Source organism: Malaya genurostris, chromosome 2, assembly GCF_030247185.1.
Source record: "Malaya genurostris strain Urasoe2022 chromosome 2, Malgen_1.1, whole genome shotgun sequence".
NCBI classification, from domain to species: Eukaryota; Metazoa; Arthropoda; class Insecta; order Diptera; family Culicidae; genus Malaya; species Malaya genurostris.
The window spans coordinates 70,434,225-70,456,159 of NC_080571.1; the positions used below are offsets into that span (position 1 = coordinate 70,434,225).

At 39.3% G+C, this 21,935-nt stretch overlaps 1 protein-coding gene across 2 annotated transcripts in view; it reads right to left on the minus strand.

Annotated features, from left to right (window-relative positions):
• LOC131430134 (calcium/calmodulin-dependent protein kinase kinase 1) overlaps positions 1–20,672 on the minus strand; it is a 374,604-nt gene extending 353,932 nt beyond the window's left edge. The window contains exons 1-2 of one of the 2 annotated variants that reach the window (XM_058594856.1): positions 19,722–20,672; positions 977–1,538 (exon numbers count right to left, since the gene is read on the minus strand). The gene's annotated coding sequence lies outside the window, so the exon portion shown is untranslated. The remainder of the gene's footprint in view (positions 1–976; positions 1,539–19,721) is intronic. The other variant, XM_058594855.1, reaches the window with a different exon arrangement.
• Between the last annotated feature and the right edge of the window lie 1,263 nt (positions 20,673–21,935).

Sequence of the window (21,935 nt, forward strand, 5' to 3'; positions counted from 1 at the left end):
CTGTCATTGATGTTGTATCGAACTGTCAGCTTGATATCTGGACATTTGTGAAAATTACACTGTTTTAAGTACATTTGCGATTGTGCGTGTCCTCGATTTTATACAATTTTCAAAATGCCCTTGAATTTGCAACAACGAGTTTGCATTGAATTTTGTGTCAAAAATGGTTTGAATGGTTTCAATGGTGCGAAGACATTGCAAATGTTAGATGAGTGTTTCGGAAACGATACTCTGAAGAGCAAAATCATTCATCGGTGGCACGAACGTTTCAGAAATGGTCGTAAGTCTGTGAATGATGATGAGAGAATTACAAGGGTTTTGTGTATCATGAATTCATTCCACAAGGCCAGACCGTCAACAAGGAGTATTTTTTGGGTGTTATGAGACTTTTGTGTGTAGCAATTCGTCGAAAAAGAACAGATTTGTGGGCAAACAAGTCGTTAATCTTGCACCCCGATAACGCACTGTCACACAATGCCGTCGTTACCCGTGAACATTTAGCTAAACACGAAACGAATACCATTCAGCAAAGCACCGAATTCACCTGATTTGGCTCCCTGCAACTTCTTCCTATTCGGTCGACTAAAAAAAACCGTCTCCGTGGAACGCGTTTCAGCACCCGAGAAGAGATTAGGGAAAAATCGCAGATGGCTCTGATGACCATCCCGAAAACTGATTATGAAAAATGTTTCGGAAATTGAATCAAGCGCTGGCATAAGTGTGTTGGAGTCGATGGAGAGTACTTTGACGGGGACAATGTCGTTTTTGACGAATAATCTTGTATTTTTAATTTTCCGAATAAATTCGGAAAAATTTTTTACCACGATAGTATTTCGGAAAAATATCAGTACCAAAAACATATTTTAGGTTGTAATCCATACCAGTTGAACACACCCACCATTAAATTGAAAATCTTACTCGAGTAACCAAAACTGGATGTGGAAAATATCTTTCAGGAACTCGTTGAAATACTTACAATGTACTGCAACCGCTGATTCTCCTGCCAGCTGTGATTTATAGCGTCCCGTCGCAAGCTTCTATCGATATACAGCTACTGCCATTTAACTTTGCTACCCACTATGTTATGTAGAAAACAAGCTCGTCAAGGTGTGGTGTTGAGGCTCTCCAGTGAGTTCCTCCGGAAAGAGCGGTAATAAATCAATCCGTCTCCAGAGAAATGTGCTACAGTCTACTAATATTTTACACAAACACACACACACACAGACACAGTCAAAAACCGAATGGGCTTTCCATCCGACCTGTAGGTTCAAACATCCGAATTTATCCGCCGACTGGTTGGGTTCGCTAGTAATTAAGGGAAAATCGATATGGATACTAAAACCCGATGCGGCACACGAAGTTAGTTTGGCGGTTCTCCGATCATCCCCTATCAGGCACACTAATATTTGATAAGCGATAGTCTCTCGCTTTCATGCAAACATTCACTGAATGGCAACAATAAGTGCCAAACTGCTGCTGCTGGTGTTGGTTCGGCAGGATATTGGTTGCAACCTTCGGTATTGTTCTAGCAAACAAACCTGCGGAAGAAAATGAAAAAAAACATGCTATACATAGGTCGTTGTTGAAAGGATCGAATGCAAATGGCAACATGAACATATTGTAGCAAACCGACAAGCGATTAGATTGAGTTGTTGAAATCTTCCAATTTTTTTTCGGTGGTAGAAGTTATAAAGGAAATCGTTATTTCCAAATATTCATGAGTATTGAAATAGGGACACTTAGCGTCTTCAGCAAACGATATCGTATTTAGATTAAGAAAATTTTAGATTGTGATAACCACTATTTGAGTTATTTTATTATTTATAATTTAAAAATTTAATTTTGATTATATTTCTAATTTAGTCAACTATTACATAATCATCTATCTTGGGACAAAATTCTATCAAAATCAAAAATTTAGGTAAATCGATTTTAAATTTTTAAAATCAAATTTTTACAATGCAGGACTCATAAGGAATTTTTTCAGTATTTTCATTGGAAAATTTACCTAATTTTGTGAAAATCACTAGTAGTTTTGTTTTTGAAGGGATTGTCTTCCTTCGACAATAATTACTTCAAATAAATAATTAAAAAAGTTCATCCATTTTCAAAAAACAGTCTAGATCTTATAAAGAAATACAAAGTATGCAAAGTGACTTTTTGGGATAAAGTCTACATGTCCTGAAAGTTTCATTCAAATCTGAGAGGGTGCTGCCAACATTTGGTTGAATTTGACGCGAAATTCGCTAGTAAGGATCTATCGTATCAAGCCGTCGGAAAAAAAATTGTGAATCGCGAATTCCATAATGTCTGGTATTATAAAACGGTTCAAAGAACGTCTGACTGTGGATCGGAATCAAAGATCCGTCATGTCAACGAGAACAACGAGAACGATCACAAACGATTGGTTGAGGCTTTTAAACGGAAATCGAACATCTGAGTTTGAGATGTTGCTAAAAGTTGCATGTGCGCAAGACAGTTGCAAAAAGCCGTACACGACCAGAAGATAACGAAATCACACTGCTGCGTAATCGATGCCGAGTCATATGTGAAGGCGGATTTCAATCAGATTTCAGCAAACCTGTATGTGACTGCCAACGATAAGTGTGATGTTCCCGAAAACCTCCGGATACAGAAGAAGTCGAAGTTCGCTAAGAAGATCTTAATTTGGCAAACGATTTCTACTTCCGGAAAGCGGAGTACATCTTTTGTTACCGCAAGCAACATGAATTGAATGTCACAAAAAGCGATTTCTCTCTCTGCAGAACGCTCACGACTGTCTAACCCCCTTCTGGTCGCATTTGGCATCATGCCACTACACAAAGAACGTGCTAGAGTTGTATAAGGCAAATGATTACGTGCCGAATGATCTGAACCTCCCCAAGCACTCAGGAGCTGCACGTAATAGAAAATACTGGGTCATTATGAAGAAGCACTAGCTAAAACAACCTAAAGTAGTGAAGAATGTAGAACTAATAATGAAAAAATGGGTTAATATGCAAAAAACTTTAAGGTCGTGCAGAACCTTATTATTGGCTGAAGACAGTACGTTTGAGACGTAAGTGTTTCAATACATTCCCGCTTCAAATCAATTTTTTTTAAACGGAGATGAAAATCAAAAAATGCACCTGACAATGTCCTTGAAATTTTGTTGAGAATATTATGTGAAATTCATTGAGTTTACCGCTCGATTTGAATTATTTTCTGATTGAAGGACTGCTAAAAATTGCAACTTTTTAAATATCTCGACTTTAAAGGCTTGTATCATAAATCTACAGAGCAGGCCAGGAATCATTGAAGAGCTGGCGAGGGGTGGGGGTTCAAGGGTAAGTTCAAGGGAGGGGTTAAAAGGGGGAAAAGATTCAAGGGGCGTGGGATTCAAAAGAGAGCGGGGGTTTCAAAAGATGAGGAAGGTGCAAAAATTTGAAAGAAAAGTATAGTTATTTGCACTTTTACATACTATTGTTCATGGAACTTACTGTTTAAAAATCTTCTTTACGTCTGCTTAGCGGTTCACATTGAACTGTTTAAGTTCGCAGTAACCAGTTCAATTTGAACTACTCTGCACTGATGAAACGTAAGGATAGTGATTTCTAAATAATATAAATTTATAGTGACGATTGTGATTTCGAACACAATATATTGAAAATAAATCAAACCTTTGATTGACTTTCAACGGTTTGTTTTAATCTTGTTAACAATAGTGTTACAACTAGACAGCACAAGAAACAAAAACAAAATCTCAAATCAGTTTTTGACGACAAAGTAGAATAGCAAAGATAGACTAATGAGATATGCGTTCGTTTTCTGTTTGATGGGTTTCCATAGAGATAGGACTATAATTGAATGCTGTGGTGGCCAAGTAAAGCGAAGCATGCTTGGTTTTTCTAGTCAATTGGGCTGTCTCTTCATGTGTTTTCATATGCAAGGTAGTTTGATTGGCAAAACAATTTTCCGGGTTAAGAGCTAGCTACGGGATCGAGTCCCGTCTCTACGGTAACATTTTCGCGGTTGTCATTCCATAGTTGCATTCGCATGTCATTTTGCGAATTTATTTTCCCCGTTAGGTAATGAAATTTAAACTAGCTCTAGACGGTTCTACGTCTTGACAAGACTAAAACAAATCGCTAGATAATTTAGTTAAGATACGATTAGTACATGTTGTCGCGATAAAAATGAAGTCTTTTATTTTTCTGTGTTTCAATGCGTCAACCATTTCATACACCCTAATTTCCTGGTAACATTCGGAAAAATGAGAGGAGAGGAATGGCGTTGAAAAACAACTTTTTCTACACCCAAAGTTTGAAATAACGCGATGTTTTATCTAAATTTGATTTACGTTCCCTAGACTTTGCACATGAATGGAGGTTCCAGTGTATCATGTTAGTTGCTGACCGATTGGATTCTGGTTCCGAAAGTACTGGAAATAGTGGTCGAAATATCCAAAAGAAGTAATTCATTTCGACATCAAGGCTTGCCCGATTTCCACAAACTTACTTTCAATGAATGGTCTTCTGGTCGCAAACAACATTATTGAAGTTTATCCATATCCAACTTTCGGTTCTGGAATTACTGGGTGATGAATCTTCCAAATTTCACACTGTCATTAAAAGCGACGATCCAAGTAACGTAGAAAACTCTAAATTGGTCTCGAAACTGTTTAAATTTGTAGATAATTTTAGTGGCTGACCATATGAATAAACTTCGACTATATCGGTAACTCGATTCCGGTTTAGAAAGTACCCGCAAAAATAATGTTCTTTATTGCTAAATACACTGTAATAGCAAAATTAAGCGGTAATTTAAAAATCAAGTCACAGTACTTTCCAACTTAGTTTTACTTTGATGATGGCTTTCAATAAAAATTTCATATGACTTTTGATTTCCATCTAGTGTAAATTCCATTATTTTTGTCTTTCTCATATAGCAAGAATATGCAATCACTGTGAAAACCAAATTTTGAACCGAGGCTGGAGGGCCGAGTGTCATATACAATTCATCAAGTACGCAAAATGTCTATTTGTGTATGTAACAAAAAATGTGCACTCGATTTTATCAGAAATGGCAGGAAGGATTTTCACAAACTTAGATACAAATGAATCTCTTGGTTCCAAAGCCTGCTTTTGAATTTTACCAGGATCGAACTTTCGGTTTGTGCCAGAAAAATTAAAAAATAGTTCTATAGCCTACTATTGATTTTCAGTAACAAGGAAAAATGTACAAAATGAACTAAAAAGGTGCACTCGATTTTTTCAGAGACCACTCATTCAATTTTCACTGAGATGAGATTCAAATGAAAGGTCTGACAATTCCATATAACCCAATTATATTTCATCCGGATTCCAGCTCCGGAATTACAAACTGAAAAGTAGAAACATTTCATTTTTTTGTTATGTTTTTTATACATGACACGGAAAAATTGAACCAAATTCCTTCAAATAGCCATAAAATTCTTCAATTAGGTAGCTATGCTTAGTAGATTTTAGATGATAAGTGTGCTGCAAGCCGGAAATCAATTTCCAATTTCTCATAAATGACTAGACCGATCTTCGCAAACTCAGATTTAATTTAAAAATACTATATTTCCATATATGTAGAATTTGGATCAGGGTCATTACGCCGAATGCCATTTCACTGAAAGGGTCTTTTCGCCGAATTCTTCATTAGTCGTAACACTTAAACTCTCGAGTTGGGATTTTCATCGAATTTTTTTTCAAAAATTTAAAACTTCTGAAAAAATTGACCAATCTTGATGCATTTGGTGTCAAAAAAACCGGGTACTCTATAATTTTACTCTATGTTTTACCGATGTTGATATGGTTCAAAACACGGGAGTTATTCCAGATCGCGTTGGGGTAAGTCGGTTTTGACCTTTTGGGGTATTCGATCCAAAAAGATTCTTGCATAGATTTTTTTTATTCCTGAACACAATTTTATATCTTTTCAAAAAATTTTTGTGACCAGTTCCAGTATCCTCGGGGACGGTTGAAAAGATGATTAGTTTATTCCTATTAAAGCGTTTTGATAAATTTTGCACATTTCAGATTATTCCATAACTTTTCCCATATATTTTTTATAGTTTTTGGGATCGAATATTCCAATTGGCAAAACCGACTTATCCCAATGCGATCTCGAATAACTCCCGTGTTTTTGGACCATGCCAACACCGATGAACACAGAATAAAATTGAAGAGTATCCGATTTTTTTGACACCAAATGCATCAAGATTAGCCAACTTTTGGCAGAAGTTATAAATTTATGAAAAAGAAATTTGATTTAAATCCCAACTCGAAAGTTTGAGTGTTACGACTAATAAAGAATTCCGCGAAATGGCCCTTTCAGCGAAATGGCATTCGGCGTAATTATCCTGATCCAAATTCTACTTATACTTATGGAAATATAGTATTTTTAATTTAAAATCTGAGTTTGCGAAGATCGGTCTAATCATGTTTGAGAAATTGGAGTGATTTCCGGTTTGGAGCAACTTATCAACTAAAATCTATTAAGCATACCTGCCTAATTGAAGAATTTAAAAGTTCGATCCGGGGAAAAATCAACAGTAGGCTTTGGAACCGATAGATTCATTTGTATCTAAGTTTGTGAAAATCTGATAAAATCTAGTGCACATTTTTGTTATATAAACACACTGATATTTTGCATACTCGAACAACAACGAATCCCAACTCGAAAGTTTGATTGTAATATCGTGATAGGAATTGACCTTTCTACCGCTCGTTCGGACCAAACTGACGCAAAGAAACCTCGCTTCGAGTAGACCGGGCAAACGAGACGGATACAGGTTTGAATACAAGAGGCCGCCGCTTCCGAAGGCGGGTCGGCGGCCAACTCAGCTGGCCCTTTCGGCGAAAGGACCCTTTCGGCGAAATTACACTTTCGATTAAATGACCCGCTCCCGTAAAATTTTTATTAAGATCTGGCTTCCAGTGCCGAAAATACAGGGCAGTATGCATGGAATTGCAACCTGTCATATAGAGCGATAATGCAAAAAAACGTAAAAATTCTTCAAAATTTTACACAACATTGTTTCAATTACTAGTTTATGGTAGTTGCTAGCCAAACAAACCGATTTCAGCAGTACCGATCCCCAGCTCCCAGTTCCGGATGTACCGAAAATAGAGGTCGAAATCTTTAAAAAAATAAAATTCTCTTAGTTTTCTCAGAGACTAAAGACTGTCCTAGAAAGTATGGACGCAACCAAAAACCGCTACCATTTCGCAAAGGTTCAGAATCTGTCAATTTTCATGGCTGCGTCCTGTTATTTACACTCTTCTCTAATCACTTGTGCAGTTGTTTATTCGTTTTCATTAGTTTCTTTCGAAATGCGTGGACTTTCAGCAGAACAACTTCGAAAAATTGTGTACAAATGGTGCACAGAACGCGGACTGTCACTGAGAAAGATAGCAAAAATGTGAGAAGTAAGTGAAAAAGCCGTGCGAAATGCAATCAGGAAGTTCGATGAGGATAACACCTTTGGGGATAAACCGAAAACGGGTCGAAAAAAAGGTCCTGCTAACCCTCAGTTGGATAAACTTATACTGAAGGCGTTGGAGCAAAAGAAGGAGGTTTCTGTTCGGGATGTGGCCAAAAAAGTGGGCACTTCCAAGTCAAATGTTCTTCGTGCTAAAGAACGTATGAATCTTCGAACCTATAAGAAGCAGAAACAACCAAAACGTAGTCCGAAATAAGAAGCATAGATCAGGCCGAGGGTTCGAAAGCTGTACAATACGATTCTTGCTGGAAATTTAAACTGCATAACCATGGACGACGAAGCCTACGTGAAACTCGATTACAAATCCTTGCCGGGACCACAATATTTTACAGTGTTAAACCAATCCGAGACATCGACTGAAGTCGAAAAATTTGGTAAGAAAGCTATGGTCTGGCAAGCAATTTGTAGCTGCGGTAAGATTTCGAAACCCTTTATCACCACTGCTTCAATGAACAGCGAAATATACATCTAGGAATGTTTACAAAAATGACTTCTACCCATGATTCGAAGCCACAAGGATCCTGTTGTCTTCTGGCCAGATCTTGCTTCTTGCCACTAATCGAAATCAACGGTAAAATGGTATACTACCAAAAATGTCACATTCGTCCCAAAAGACACGAATCCACCAAATTACCCACAACTTCGACCAATTGAGGAATTTTTGGCATTAACGAAGGCACGTCTTAGGAAACATGTCTCGGCAGCCGAAACCATTCCACAGTTCGAAAAAGATTGGAAAAAAGTGTCAAAACTTGTCGCCAAGAAGTCTGTACGGAATTTAATGAGAAGCGTTCGCAAGAAGGTGCGCCAGCTAGTCTACAATGGCTAAGTAGCAAATGTTGAGAATAATATTCTGTTGCTGTTTTCTAATATTATCAGTATATCGAATAAAATTTGAATATCTAACACTTTTGAATTATTTACAGCGAAATCAAAATGCGTCCATACTTTCTGGGACAGGCCTTAAGGAGTCGATTTTTACAAACATAGACTCAAATAAAAGCACCTACGTCTATAACAATATACTGCTTTTGACTATTTTCGGATCTGACTTCCGGTTGCGGAACAACAGGGAGTGTTGGAACGGTTAGTTTCGGAAGAGGAAAATCACCTTCTGATAGCAGTTGACTGCACAGCTTCAAAACTGTAATGTAATTCGATTCGGTTATGTTAAACAAACATTCATATTTAACCTACTTACTATAAGTGCTTCAACCCTCTTCTAATCCGAAACTTCAATTCAACGATACAATAACCGAATTATACCTATAATTAAATAAATCCTTATAAGGATAAGAAATATTTAACTAAAACTATACTTTAAATTAGCGAAAAACGTGGATACGATCTCTCTTCACTATCTCAATGTTTAATGACAGTTCTTCTTCTTGTTATCGGTGCGCAACCGGAATTCACATCACTGCTGTCAGATGGTTGCCCAGTGGTTTTGTCAACAATCCCCCGCCCGTGTATTTCCGGTGGCTGCAACGCGTTCGACTGATTTTGATCTCCACCAACATCTAGCAGAGCCAGTTTGACTGCAGGTCTTGTTAACTGTCCGTGAGACGTTTGAACAACCGCCCTTCGAACCTGTCCATCCCTTCCATGAAATACGTCGATGATTCGTCCTCTCAACCAACCGTTTCGTTTTTGTTGCTCTACAACGACCACTATATCCCCAGGTTTCAAAGGCTTGCTCGGCTGAAACCATTTGGTGCGCCTGGTTAAGGTTGGCAAATATTCACGAATCCACCTTTTCCAGAACTGGTCAATCAGATGTTGGGAAAGTTTCCAGCTGTCTCTTAATACGGAACCGCTTACTGAAAGTTGCTTTGGCGGTTGTGTAATTCCATGTGAACCATACAGAATGAAGTGGTTCGGTGTCAAGGCTTCTTGTTCACAGGAATCAATTGGTAGATAAGTAAGAGGTCGAGAATTCACTATTGCTTCAGCTTCTAGGGCTATTGTTTCGAGAACTTCATCACTGGGATGGTGAGGATGATCTGCGATCGACGTCATGGCCGTTTTGATCGACCTGACCATTCTCTCCCATGGCCCTCCCATATGAGGCGCCATAGGTGGGTTGAACTTCCATGAAGTATTCGCGTTCGTGAATATGTCAGCACATTCTTCATTTATCCCGCGTATTTGTTTTGCCAACACACGAGCTGCACCGGTGAAGTTAGTGCCGTTATCTGAATACAAAGTGGCCGGTGCGCCCCTGCGTGCCACAAATCTTCTTATCGCCATCACACAAGATTCAGTTGACAGTGAGTGTACGATTTCTAGATGGACGGCCCTCACTGTGAGGCAGGTAAATAATGCTATCCATCGTTTCGCTAGACTTCGGCCTTGTTTCACCAAGATCGGACCAAAATAATCCACCCCGGTGTGCGAAAAAGGTCTGATAAACGGTGTTAACCTGACTTCTGGCAAAGGACCCATCATTGGGGAACGTGGCACTGTTTTATAAATACGACAATATTGACAGTGTTTTGATACATCTTTGATAGTTCCACGTAAACGTGAAATACGAAAACGTTGTCGCATCTCATTGAAAACTGTTTCATTGTTACCGTGCAAAAAACGAATATGGTAACTCTCTACGAGAAAGAGAGTCAGCGGATGTGTCCTCGGTAGGATAATTGGATATTTTGTGTCAAACGAGGCGTGAGGTGCCGCTCCAATGCGACTGAACATTCTCATTATACCATTATCGTCGATAAAGGGGGAGTCCTTATATATCACACTCGACGCAGGAATTGTTCGTTTTTTGGATCTTAAAGGATTTTCCGATAGAATTATATATTCATCTGGGTACGACTGCCTTTGAACTTGCTTAAATAGTTGATTTTCTGCCAGACGAAGTTCCTCGCTAGTTAGACGACCTGTATATGATTTCTTCTGGAATCTTTTGACCGCTCTCAGTACATATGCTGTTGTTCGTAGCAATCGGTTCCATTTCGAGAATCGCTCTATGTTTATCAACGATAACTGCGTCGTTTCTCGATGTATAAATACAGCACGAAGGTCCTCCTCTGTAGCAAATTGTCGCGTGGGTTGGGTTGGCCAGTAGTACTCCATTTGGTAAAGAAAATCCGGTCCAACAAACCAACGACTTTGTGGTTCGAACTCAGGCCCTGTGCCCCATTTAGTGGCATCATCTGCTGCATTTTGTTTCGATGGAACATATCTCCATTCGTCAGTGTTGGTTAAGGTCAGAATTTCTCCAACGCGAAATGCTACAAACTGGTGATAACGATGACTTGAAGATTTTATCCATGCCAGTACGGTGGAAGAATCAGCCCACAAGACTCTTTTCTTGATCGACAAATTCAGCGAGGTGCAAACATTATTCAATAAACGACTTCCAAGTAAAGCCGCTTGCAGCTCCAGCTTTGGGATAGACAAAGGTTTTAATGGAGCCACCTTTGTTTTAGCGCCAACTAGTACACACCGTGGGTCGCCTTCATGAATGTATCGGAGATAGGCGACACATGCGTAGGCTATTTCACTCGCGTCGACAAATACGTGGATCTGCAGATCCTTAATGTTGCTGGAAGAGATGTTGCTGAAAAGGCAACGAGGAACTCGTACCTCACCTAGGTGTGTTAAGAGTCGACTCCAACGGCGCCAATCCTCTCGAAGTGTTTCGGCTATCTCCTGATCCCAATCTGTGCCCGATCGCCAGATTTTCTGCATTAACGCCTTACCATGTACGATGAAATGGGCCACTAGACCAAGAGGGTCGAACAAAGACATTATCGTTTTCAATACTTGACGTTTTGTTGGTACAGATGTGCTTTCTAATAATGTCTTGATGTCTTCCCTTATTGCAGTATCAAAGGTAAAAACGTCTGCCGTGGGTTTCCATTCCATTCCGAGAACCCGTTCCTTATCCGACGGATCAAGATTCATAGAGACATTCGTAACATTCTTCTTCTCGTCTAAACGTCGTAAAACTTCAGCGGAGTTCGAAATAAAGTTTCGAATTTCAAACCCGGCTTGTGCGTGGATATATTTGATTTCATTACACAAACGTACCGCTTCATCAACGGTGTCTACACTATCCAGGAAGTCATCTACATAGTGGTTATCTATAATAGCATGAACAGCTCTTGGAAATTGTGTTTCGAATTCTAGCGCGTTTTTATTCTTCACGAATTGTGCAGAACAGGGAGAGCATGTTGCACCAAAGGTCGCTACATCCATAATGAAAGTTTGGGGGGTTTGATCTGGATGATCTCTCCACAAGAATCTCTGAGACTGTTTATCTTGATCACAAATCCGAATTTGATGGAACATCTCTCGTATATCAGCAACTAAGGCAACATTTCGTTGTCGAAAGCACATCAATATAGAAGGAAGAGACGTTATCATGTCTGGACCTTTAAGTAGCATATCATTGAATGAAATTCCATTCACCGATGCGGCCGCGTCCCAAATCAGTCTTAACTTTCCTGGTTTTCTTTGTGTTGTGACTATCCCTAGTGGAAGGTACCAAACGCGGTTCTTGTTCGTCAATCGTAGCTCTTCATCTGAGATTCGATGGGCGTATCCCTTTGCTTCATATTCGGCAATCTTTGCTTTCACCAGATCTTTAAGACGCGGATCCTTGGATAAGTGTTTTTCTAACGACTTCAATCGGTGCACTGCCATTGGATAGCTATCGGGGAATGCAACGTAGTCGGTTTTCCACAGTAACCCCGTTTCGAATGCTTTTCCTACTCTGCGAGTACTGGTTTTCAGTATGTATTGTGCCCGCTTGTCGTGTTCTGTGATTGGTTTGACCGTAGCATTGGCCTCTTCGGTGAGGAAAAACTTTCTCATTAGGTCGTGAAGTTCCAGGTTTCCGATTTCGGAGTGAGCATGTAATTGTTCGATAGGGCTACCGTCTTTCGATTGTCTTCCAAAAACACACCAACCTAAGCGTGTCTTTACCGCCACAGGATCATTATCATTTCCTTCACGTACCTTCAATGCAGTTAGTAAACGCACGTGTTCTATCCCTATGATTATCCTCGGAGATACGTTTGTATAACTACGAACAGGTAAGCCTTTTAAGTGGGGATATGTTTCCTGTAGTACGTCGTATTGAAAGGATTGAGTTGGTAGCTTTAGCCTTTTAACTGTTCGAACATCATTCAGTCTGAATTGTTCCTTCTGTCCTTGTCCAGAGATTACAATCGAAACACGCTGAGAATCTTTCTCTTCACGCGTCACATTGTCTGTCCAACTGAGCCATAGGCTATCAACCGGTCCTGATACACCTAATTCAGACGCTATATCTGCTTCTAATAAAGTCGAGGTTGAGCCATCGAATAGAAAAGCAAAGGCTTCAACTTGTTTACCATGTCCTTGGATTGTAACCGGGAGATAACGAAATAATAAGTATGGCGTTGTGCAATGGTGGTTCTGATGCGCCACATTGTTTGAGGCTAACCCTTGAGCATTTTCCCTAACATTTATCGTTTGTACGCCCTGAGAGTGCAAGAGTGTATGATGCCGAATTCGACAGCCGTCAACCCCACATTCTTTTCCTGATCGACAAGGCCACTTGCGGTGTGGTATTAAACAACTCCTACATAAACCTTTCTGCCGGACTGCTTTCCATCGACCTTCAATATCCAGCCCTCTAAATTGAAGACAATCGATAATTATGTGACTCGGATCACTACAATAAACACAACGTCTGTCGCCCTGTTGATTGGAGCGTAGTGGGGGATCGTGACTAGCTTTGTCGCAACATTCTGATGCAAACGAACAGATTTTTTGATCAAAAGATACTACGTGTGTTTCATCTAAACCCCTATGTCCGAGGTTATTGGGTTCCACCGAATGTACATGTAAGCTTCCTGTTTTAGATTTCAATGCTGTACGTGATAGTTCGTGTGCGAGTTGGCTAGGAAGAGTTACATCTGATGCGATGTTAACTAATCTACCCATAAAAATACTGAACGTTGACAGGTTGGCCACTGAGTATGATGCTTTGAAGCAAGCCCACTCCATTTTAATTTGTGACGGCAATTTTTCGACTAACTCGTATAACAGCATAGGGTTTCCAAGATGGTCATGCATATTGGCAATACTCATATGGTCAACCAGATTTTGGACCGCGAGTCCGAAGGATATAATAGACGGAAGGTTGTCAACTTTGGGAGATGGTACAGTCCGTAATCTGTGAAGCAATGTGTGCACGAGTACCTCTGGCCGGCCATACAACTTACGAAGTGTATCTATCACGTGTGGCACTGATTGCGGCATCAAGAGACGACTTTTTACTGATTCCAAGGCGGGACCTTTTAGGCATCGCTGAAGCCTGGCCAAATTTTCGGCGTCTGTGAATCCACATGCAATCGTAGTATTGTTAAATGAGCTCAGAAATAAGGGCCAATCTTGCGGATCGCCTGAAAACACGGGTAGCTCACGGGGCATAACTTGACGTGCTGCCATTTGCGCCGGTGACGGCCCGACACCCACAGTTAACGAGTTTGTTTGCAATCCATATTCTGGTAGTGTCGTTGAGTTTTGGCCATGTGCTGTTGAAACGTTAATCGAACTTCTTGAGAAATAATTAATTGGATTGTATGTGGAACTAGACGGCCACGGACGCATATCATTCGAGGAAATAACTGGTACTGGTACGCATATTTGTTCCGACGATGACATACGTGGAGCAGAATTTGCAATACTGTATATCCCATACAATGGATTCGATGTTATGTGTTGTATAACTGATGTATACGGGGAGACACTTGTTGGCATACCAGCATGTGAGGCTGGAATGTGCCACTGAACGTACGATGGGATACTATGCGCCGGGTCAGATAGCCCAACTGTTGTGACTGGCCAGACTGTTCGGCCGAAAGCATCTGTGAATCCATCTGAAAACACGGGTAGCTCACGAGGCATCCTTTGGTGTGCTGCAATTTGTTCCGGTGACGGCCCGACGTTTCCTGTTGACGAGGTCGTTTGTAAGATCTGGCCCTGTGTTGTGGAAACGTTAACATCCAGTCTTCTCGAGAGAGAATCAGTTGGGTTGAGAATGGATCTTGAAGTCCACGGGAGCATATCCCAGCGATCACTGGAGGAAACAACTGAAACGGGTATGCATGCTTGTTCCGACGATGACACATGTGGGGCAGGATTATTTAATTTTACTTCTCTAAATAAGGGTGTAGGAACTGAATTTGCTGTACTGTATAACACACTGTATAGCGGACTCGATGTCGCATGTTTCGAAACTGATACAAGCGAGCAGACATTGGTTTGCATACAAGCATTTTCGGCCGGAATGCTCTGCGGTAAGCACGATGAGATACTAGAAACCGGAAGTTTTGGAATCACCGTCGACGGTATCGTGCTCATCGTGGTTATAGTTGTAGTTCTATAAATCAAATCGGTATGATAGGGAGAGGAAGATGACAGGGGAGTATGATGGCCGGGAGTGGAAACTGATGGGTTATGTATAACTGACTGTTTACCCGGTAAAACTACTGGTGGTCCACTAGACTGTTGGGCACTCTGATCGGTGCTGTACAACGGGTCTTGATTTGACTGACGTGTTTCACTGCGCACGGTTTTACTAAGCCACTTCTGTACCTTATCTCTACTTGTTTTACTACTCAACTTACTTCGACGACTAACTCCCTCCTCTCCCTCATCTATATCAGCGATAGCTAACTCGTATTTCTTACTAAGAAATAATTCTTCTACTGCAAGCCGTTTTTTTCGCATAGCTTCCTCTTCATCTACTCTTTGCTTCCTTCGATTTGCGTCATCAATTTGCTGTTTCCTACGGCGCTCTTCTTCTTCGGCTAGTTGTTTTTGTCGTATCTCTTCCTCCTCGGCAACTTGTTTCTTTCGAGCTGCGTCTTCTTCCGCCAGCATTTGCAATTTCAATAAACGTTGTTCCTCTAGCATTTGGAGGCTTAGCTCTGCCCGAGACGATTGTTTACTCGCATGAGAACTAACAACGGAGATTCTGCTGATAGAATCCAGCGTACCTTTGCAATCATCGCATTGCCAACTTCTTTCTGGATCAGCAATCGACTCAGTAACGCCAGCGCACTTGAAGTGAACCCATCCATCACAGGTATCGCACCCCACCATATTATCGGCGGCATCTGGTAGATCGCATTTTCTGCAATTTTTTTTATCCATACTGACAAACGGTTCTATTAATGGACTTATATTTTGAAGTTTGTTGGAACGGTTAGTTTCGGAAGAGGAAAATCACCTTCTGATAGCAGTTGACTGCACAGCTTCAAAACTGTAATGTAATTCGATTCGGTTATGTTAAACAAAGATTCATATTTAACCTACTTACTATAAGTGCTTCAACCCTCTTCTAATCCGAAACTTCAATTCAACGATACAATAACCGAATTATACCTATAATTAAATAAATCCTTATAAGGATAAGAAATATTTAACTAAAACTATACTTTAAATCAGCGAAAAACGTGGATACGATCTCTCTTCACTATCTCAATGTTTAATGACAGTTCTTCTTCTTGTTATCGGTGCGCAACCGGAATTCACATCACTGCTGTCAGATGGTTGCCCAGTGGTTTTGTCAACAGGGAGTGTTTTAAAATTTTAACCATCATTTAGTGTAAAAATTCAAAAAACAAAGACTTCAAAGCAATGTTTTTTGACAAATCGCTTAGTAATTTTAATGAAAACCTGAGATTTATAGGAAAGGCATCATAGCAGGTTTGTCTGTGGGGTTCGGGATATGGTATACCCGACCATCTCTACAAGAGACAACCTGATAAGTATGTTTTCACGTCAAAAATCAAGATGTCATTATGAACAGTGGCGGATTTTGAATAGTCTTTGAATCTTGATTTTACGTTTCGTCTTATGCCGTTTTTCATTGAAAAACACGTGGTGGCGTGGATTGCTCTAATTTTGCACTTTCGAGCACGGAAAGACCGAAATCAGCATTTTGGCGAAAAAATTAGTTGATTTTCTGATTTTAGTTAGTTATTTTTTGAGACAACTAAAAAAAATCTTACTTTTGCTAATTTAGATTTTCTAATTCTAGTTCCCTTAATAATAATAAAATATTTGTTGAAATGACTATTTTTTTAGTTGAATTCACCAATTAAACGTGCTGTCATTTCTTAGCTAAGGTACACTTCATATCCATTCAACTAATTTTTTAGTTGAATTAGAGAAATAAAACGTTGTTTTCAACCAACATAAATGGTTGAATTGGTTTCTGCAATTTGCAGCTATATGGCGCTCTGTCACCGAAAAAACGTTAACACCGTAATGACTACTAGTCACTAGATGGCACACTACTACCGAAAAGAATTTTTCAGTCGCGGTTGTCTTTTCTATATTGGCAGGTATAAATACGATGTTGTATTGGAGAAAAAGACATAAGCGAAACATAAACTTCTTTTTGAAAATTTTACTTCAAAATCGCTGTTTTCTTCATTCGACTTCGCGAAATCTCTCTCTCTCACTGAAAACTTTGAGCACTCGGAAAACAAAAACCGAATACAAGTAGTACACCGGACGGCGTAGCCCGGAATGTTAGAAGATAAAAAAAAACATCATTTGGCGTATACAATTAGAGTGCAACATTCGAAACTCACTTCACTGTTCCGCGTAAAAACATTATTACGCACAATCGCTTCAAATGCACACAAATTCTGAATAAATACACTTTCCACTAACACTTTACGTCATTTTCACATATCGGTTTAGAAATTTATATATGGCTATATCGTAACACATGCGAAAAACATCTAAACAATTTGCAAGCAGTTTCAACAAAACTGTCCTTTTTAGCTTTTTAATGGATTATTTTGCTTTGACACTTCTCATGAGTTTTTGGCTAATAAACTTGTTAATAAAACCAATTTCATTTTCGTTTTTTTTTGCGCTGTCCTACAGCAATGATGGTGATAGATAAATAGGAATAAATTTTCTGATTTTAATAACAAAATTAGTTGTCAGTGGGAATTTCGTGTTGGATTGAAATATTGCTGGTTTGTGTCCAGGATATTCGCCAACTTCTCTAAAAATAAGATTTTTTTTTTGCAAAGTAAATTCTCAATTTTAACTAATTTTATAGTTACTTTGGAAATTTTGTTGTTAAAATCAACTATTTCAAAAACAATAATACGAATTAGACGCAGAGCTAATCTCGGTCGTTCCGTGAGCAGAAATGGTGTTTCATTGCGATTTCTGCTCGAAAGTGCAAAACCAGAGCAATCCACGCCACCCACCAGTGTTTTTCAATGAAAAACGCCACTAGACTCATCAGTGCGTAGCAGTTTATACACGGAAAGACCGATATCAGCATTTTGGCGAAAAAATTAGTTGATTTTCTGATTTTAGTTAGTTATTTTTTGAGACAACTAAAAAAATCTTACTTTTGCTAATTTAGATTTTTTAATTCTAATTTCCTTGATAATAATAAGATATTTATTGAAATGGCTATTTTTTTAGTTGAATTCACCAATTGTCATTTCTTAGCTAAGGCACACTTCATATCCATTCAACTAATTTTTTAGTTGAATTAGAGAAATAAAACGTTGTTTTCAACCAACATAAATGGTTGAATTGGTTTCTGCAATTTGCAGCTATATGGCGCTCTGTCGCCGAAATAACGCTAACACCGTAATGACTACTAGCCACTAGATGGCACACTACTACCGAAAAAAATTTCAGTCGCGGTTGTCTTTTCTATATTGGCAGGTATAAATACGATGTTGTATTGGAGAAAAAGACATTAGCGAAACATAAACTATTTTTTGAACATTTTTCTTCTAAATCGCTGTTTTCTTCATTCGACTTCGCGAAATCGACTCTCTCACTGAAAACATTGAAAATAAAAACCGAATACAAGTAGTACATCGAACGGCGTGGCCCGGAAGGTTGGAAGATACAAAAAACATCATTTGACATGTACAATTAGGGTGCAACATTCGAAACTCAATTCACTGTTCCGCGTAAAAACATTATTACGCACAATCGCTTCAAATGTGCACAAATTCTAAATAAATACACTTTCCACTAACAGTTTACGTCATTTTTACATACCGGTTTAGAAATTTTTATATGGATATATCGTAACACATGCGTAAAACATCTAAACAATTTGCAAGCAGTTTCAACAAGACTGTCCTTTTAACCTTTTAATGGATTGTTTTGTTTTGATACTTCTCATGAATTTTGTGGCTAATAAACTGGTGCTAGATAAATAGAAACAAATTTTCTGATTTTAAAAACAAAATTAGTTGTCAATCAGAATTTCGTGTTGGATTGAGATATTGCTGGTTTGTGTCCAGAATATTCGCCAACTAAACACATTCTCTAGAAATAAGAGTTTTTTTCAGCAAATAAATTCTCAATTTTAACTAATTTTATAGTTATTTTGGAAATTATGTTGTTAAAATCAACTAATTCAAAAACAGTAATACGAATTAGGCGCAGAGCTAATTTCGGTCGTTCCGTGTACCGAAACTCGTTTCGTTCGGGACTTCAGTTTTGATATTACACTTAGGTGTAATATCAAAGAAGTGTTGTGCAAATAGCAGTAACTTTACGTCTGCCTATCTGTTTATGTTGAACCGTCACTTCGGAGGTAGCAGTTCCAACATGAACTGCTACGCACTGATGAGTCTAAGACGAAACGTAAAATCAAGTGAAATTGGTTATGTGCACCTAGCATAAATTAGGAGGTAAAAAACACTTAGCCTCTTAAACTTACTAGTCTTTGAATGTTATTACAACAAACAGATTCATTTGTGTAGCTGTGAGTTTCAAACAGACAACATAATTAACTCCGCCAGGATATCATTTTATTTCACAATTGAAATCTAAAGTTCTCTTTCACCTCAACACAGTCAATTTCCGACAATGTTTAAAACCCACACCGTCAAAACGGGCTTTGTCTGTGTCTAAGTCGCCATTTAAATTGATGCCTTTTTAACGTTCTCATTTCATAATCCTCTTAATGGTAGTAATGACTGGTCCATTCATTAAAATTTGAGGTATACCGCTTTGAATCGACGAAAATAAAAAAAAATCGAATTCTGCTAAAAACTCTCCTACATTATTGTTTCTCATTTTTTCCTATACCGATATCAACCGCGATCGCCGATATCAGAAAATCAGTTTTCAAACTTTGCACCGGCCAAACACGGAAGCATGCCACAATAAATTACATACATATTCTCCCGCTTACCAAGCTCTTTCTGCCACAACATATGTTGATATATGTACACAAAACATACACTCGCTCTCCGCTATCCGAAGGCTTCCGCACTGTCTGTGGTCAGGTCCAGCATGAAAAATGACAATATCCACACGATTGGCACCAGTCGGCAATCGGTTGCTGGCTCACTCACTGCTGGCTGCTGCCTTTATGTTCCTCACACTACCGCTTTCGGGCGCATCTCACCGTTCTCTCCGTCGTCGCTCGGCGTACGCTACGATCTACGGTCTCTCTACGCGTGTTTGTTTATATCGCTTTTTTTTGTTTGTATTTCTATACGCAATCAAAGGAAATGTACGAACAGAGCACAGACCTTCCACTAAACCGACAACTTTAATCACGCACAATATCTAAAACTTAAAGGCCCTGTGGAATCGTGAATTGCTCACAACACAACTATTTGCAACTAGCTTTTGTTACAGGAGCTTCGCGAAGGAACAGTAACATCCTTGTTCTAACCGGGTCCTAACTTCTATCAATCTTCTTCGAAATGCCTAATAAGTAACTCATTGACACAATCAGAGTACAAAACGCACAAAAAACTAGCAATTATTCGCAGTGCACAGGTGATAGGGAAAAAAAGCCCGACGTTCGACACTGGGCTATTGAATCGAATGATGCTCTCTATTATGCAAACGGGGCCCAAACAGCAGCAAAGGGAAAAAGAACCAAAATGCCAAAATTGCTGGCTGCTCCCACACTCGAACTAAGCTTGCGGGTTTATTCCAGAGTTATGCTTTTTCGCTTTTTTGCTTGGATATTGTTGATGGTTGTTCTGGCTCTGTAGTTGCTGCGTGTATTGGTTTCCCATCTACTCTAGGTACAGATGATGAAGTCAGATTGAACAGTTGAAAGTGCGCGCGCGTGTCCACGGCTATCCGTGACTGGCCTCGGCGAAACTCGAAACTCAACTGATTTGCGATCGGCGGTTTCATCGACTTTAGTAATGCAATCGAACACAGGCAGGCGCTATGCTGTATCGCTGCCCCACGGAGCAAGCAAGCGGCACTCGCGCTAACACAACCAACCAAGCAACCACCCGGTCGGTCGGAACGGTGGACAGGCTCGGCAGAAGATTTGCTCTCGCTCCGAGAGAACTGCTTGTTGGCACAACATTTATGTTTTGGTTAAATCGAGAGGCTCCAGCTCACAACGTTTATGGAATTAAACTTTGAGGATGCAAATTCTGCTGCTGATTTTTCAACGTACTCCACTATAGTGAGAGTTGGGGTGCGTCGATGGAACCATTGCAGTGGAATCAGAATTCATAAAATCACCCAGAAAAAAATGAACTAATAAAATTTATTATTCAAATACACTGGAACCGCAAATCTACGCAAATTTCATTTGATTTTAGAGTAAAATAACATGAACAATTCTACTGCGTCCGATGCTTTAGCGTCTCAGGACCCTCTGAGTATGTTCTGATACTATGGAAATGCTCAAGAGATGTTCCACGATCCAAGAACTACTTGGAGTATTGTCCTTAGGGACTACACTGTGTCACAGTAAGAACTACAACGGGTAATGGCTTTTTTGTTTGTGGTGCATACTTTTAGAGCTACACATTGCTTACTTGTCTATTTATAGCTTTTCCAGGAAGGTTCCCAGTCGTCCAAGAGTTACGGTGAAAACAGGTCTTAAAATCTACACGAACATTTAGCAGTTTATGTATAATTTTTCAATGTTGTTCATAGTCGTAGAGCTACAACTCCAGGTAGTTTTTGGATGGCCTAGAGGAATCATAAATGTCTTATTGATCGCATGTGGCATCACGAATATGGACCGAGAACGATAAGGTCGTTAATGCACTTTTTTGCACTGGTAGATCTTATGACCTGAATTCCAGGTATTTTTTGGATGAATCATCGGTTACGTTGGAAGACCTTAAGGGTTTTGGATGTGCAAGTTTTTCTACAGATCTTATCACAGATTGTCAATTTTCTGTGAATAGTACTACCAGTACATACCGCACTCAATAGTCATATAAAAGTGATTATACAAAATATTTGCTTTCCAGATAATTCTTGGATGCCCACGATCTTATTTAGATTCTTTGAAACTAAACATTTCAGCAATGTACATTTAACAATATTCAATTCCCCAATTTTAGATTGTTTTGTATGTGTATATAAATTGAGATCTTCTTCATTATGCAAAAACCTTTTTTTACGCGATCATCGC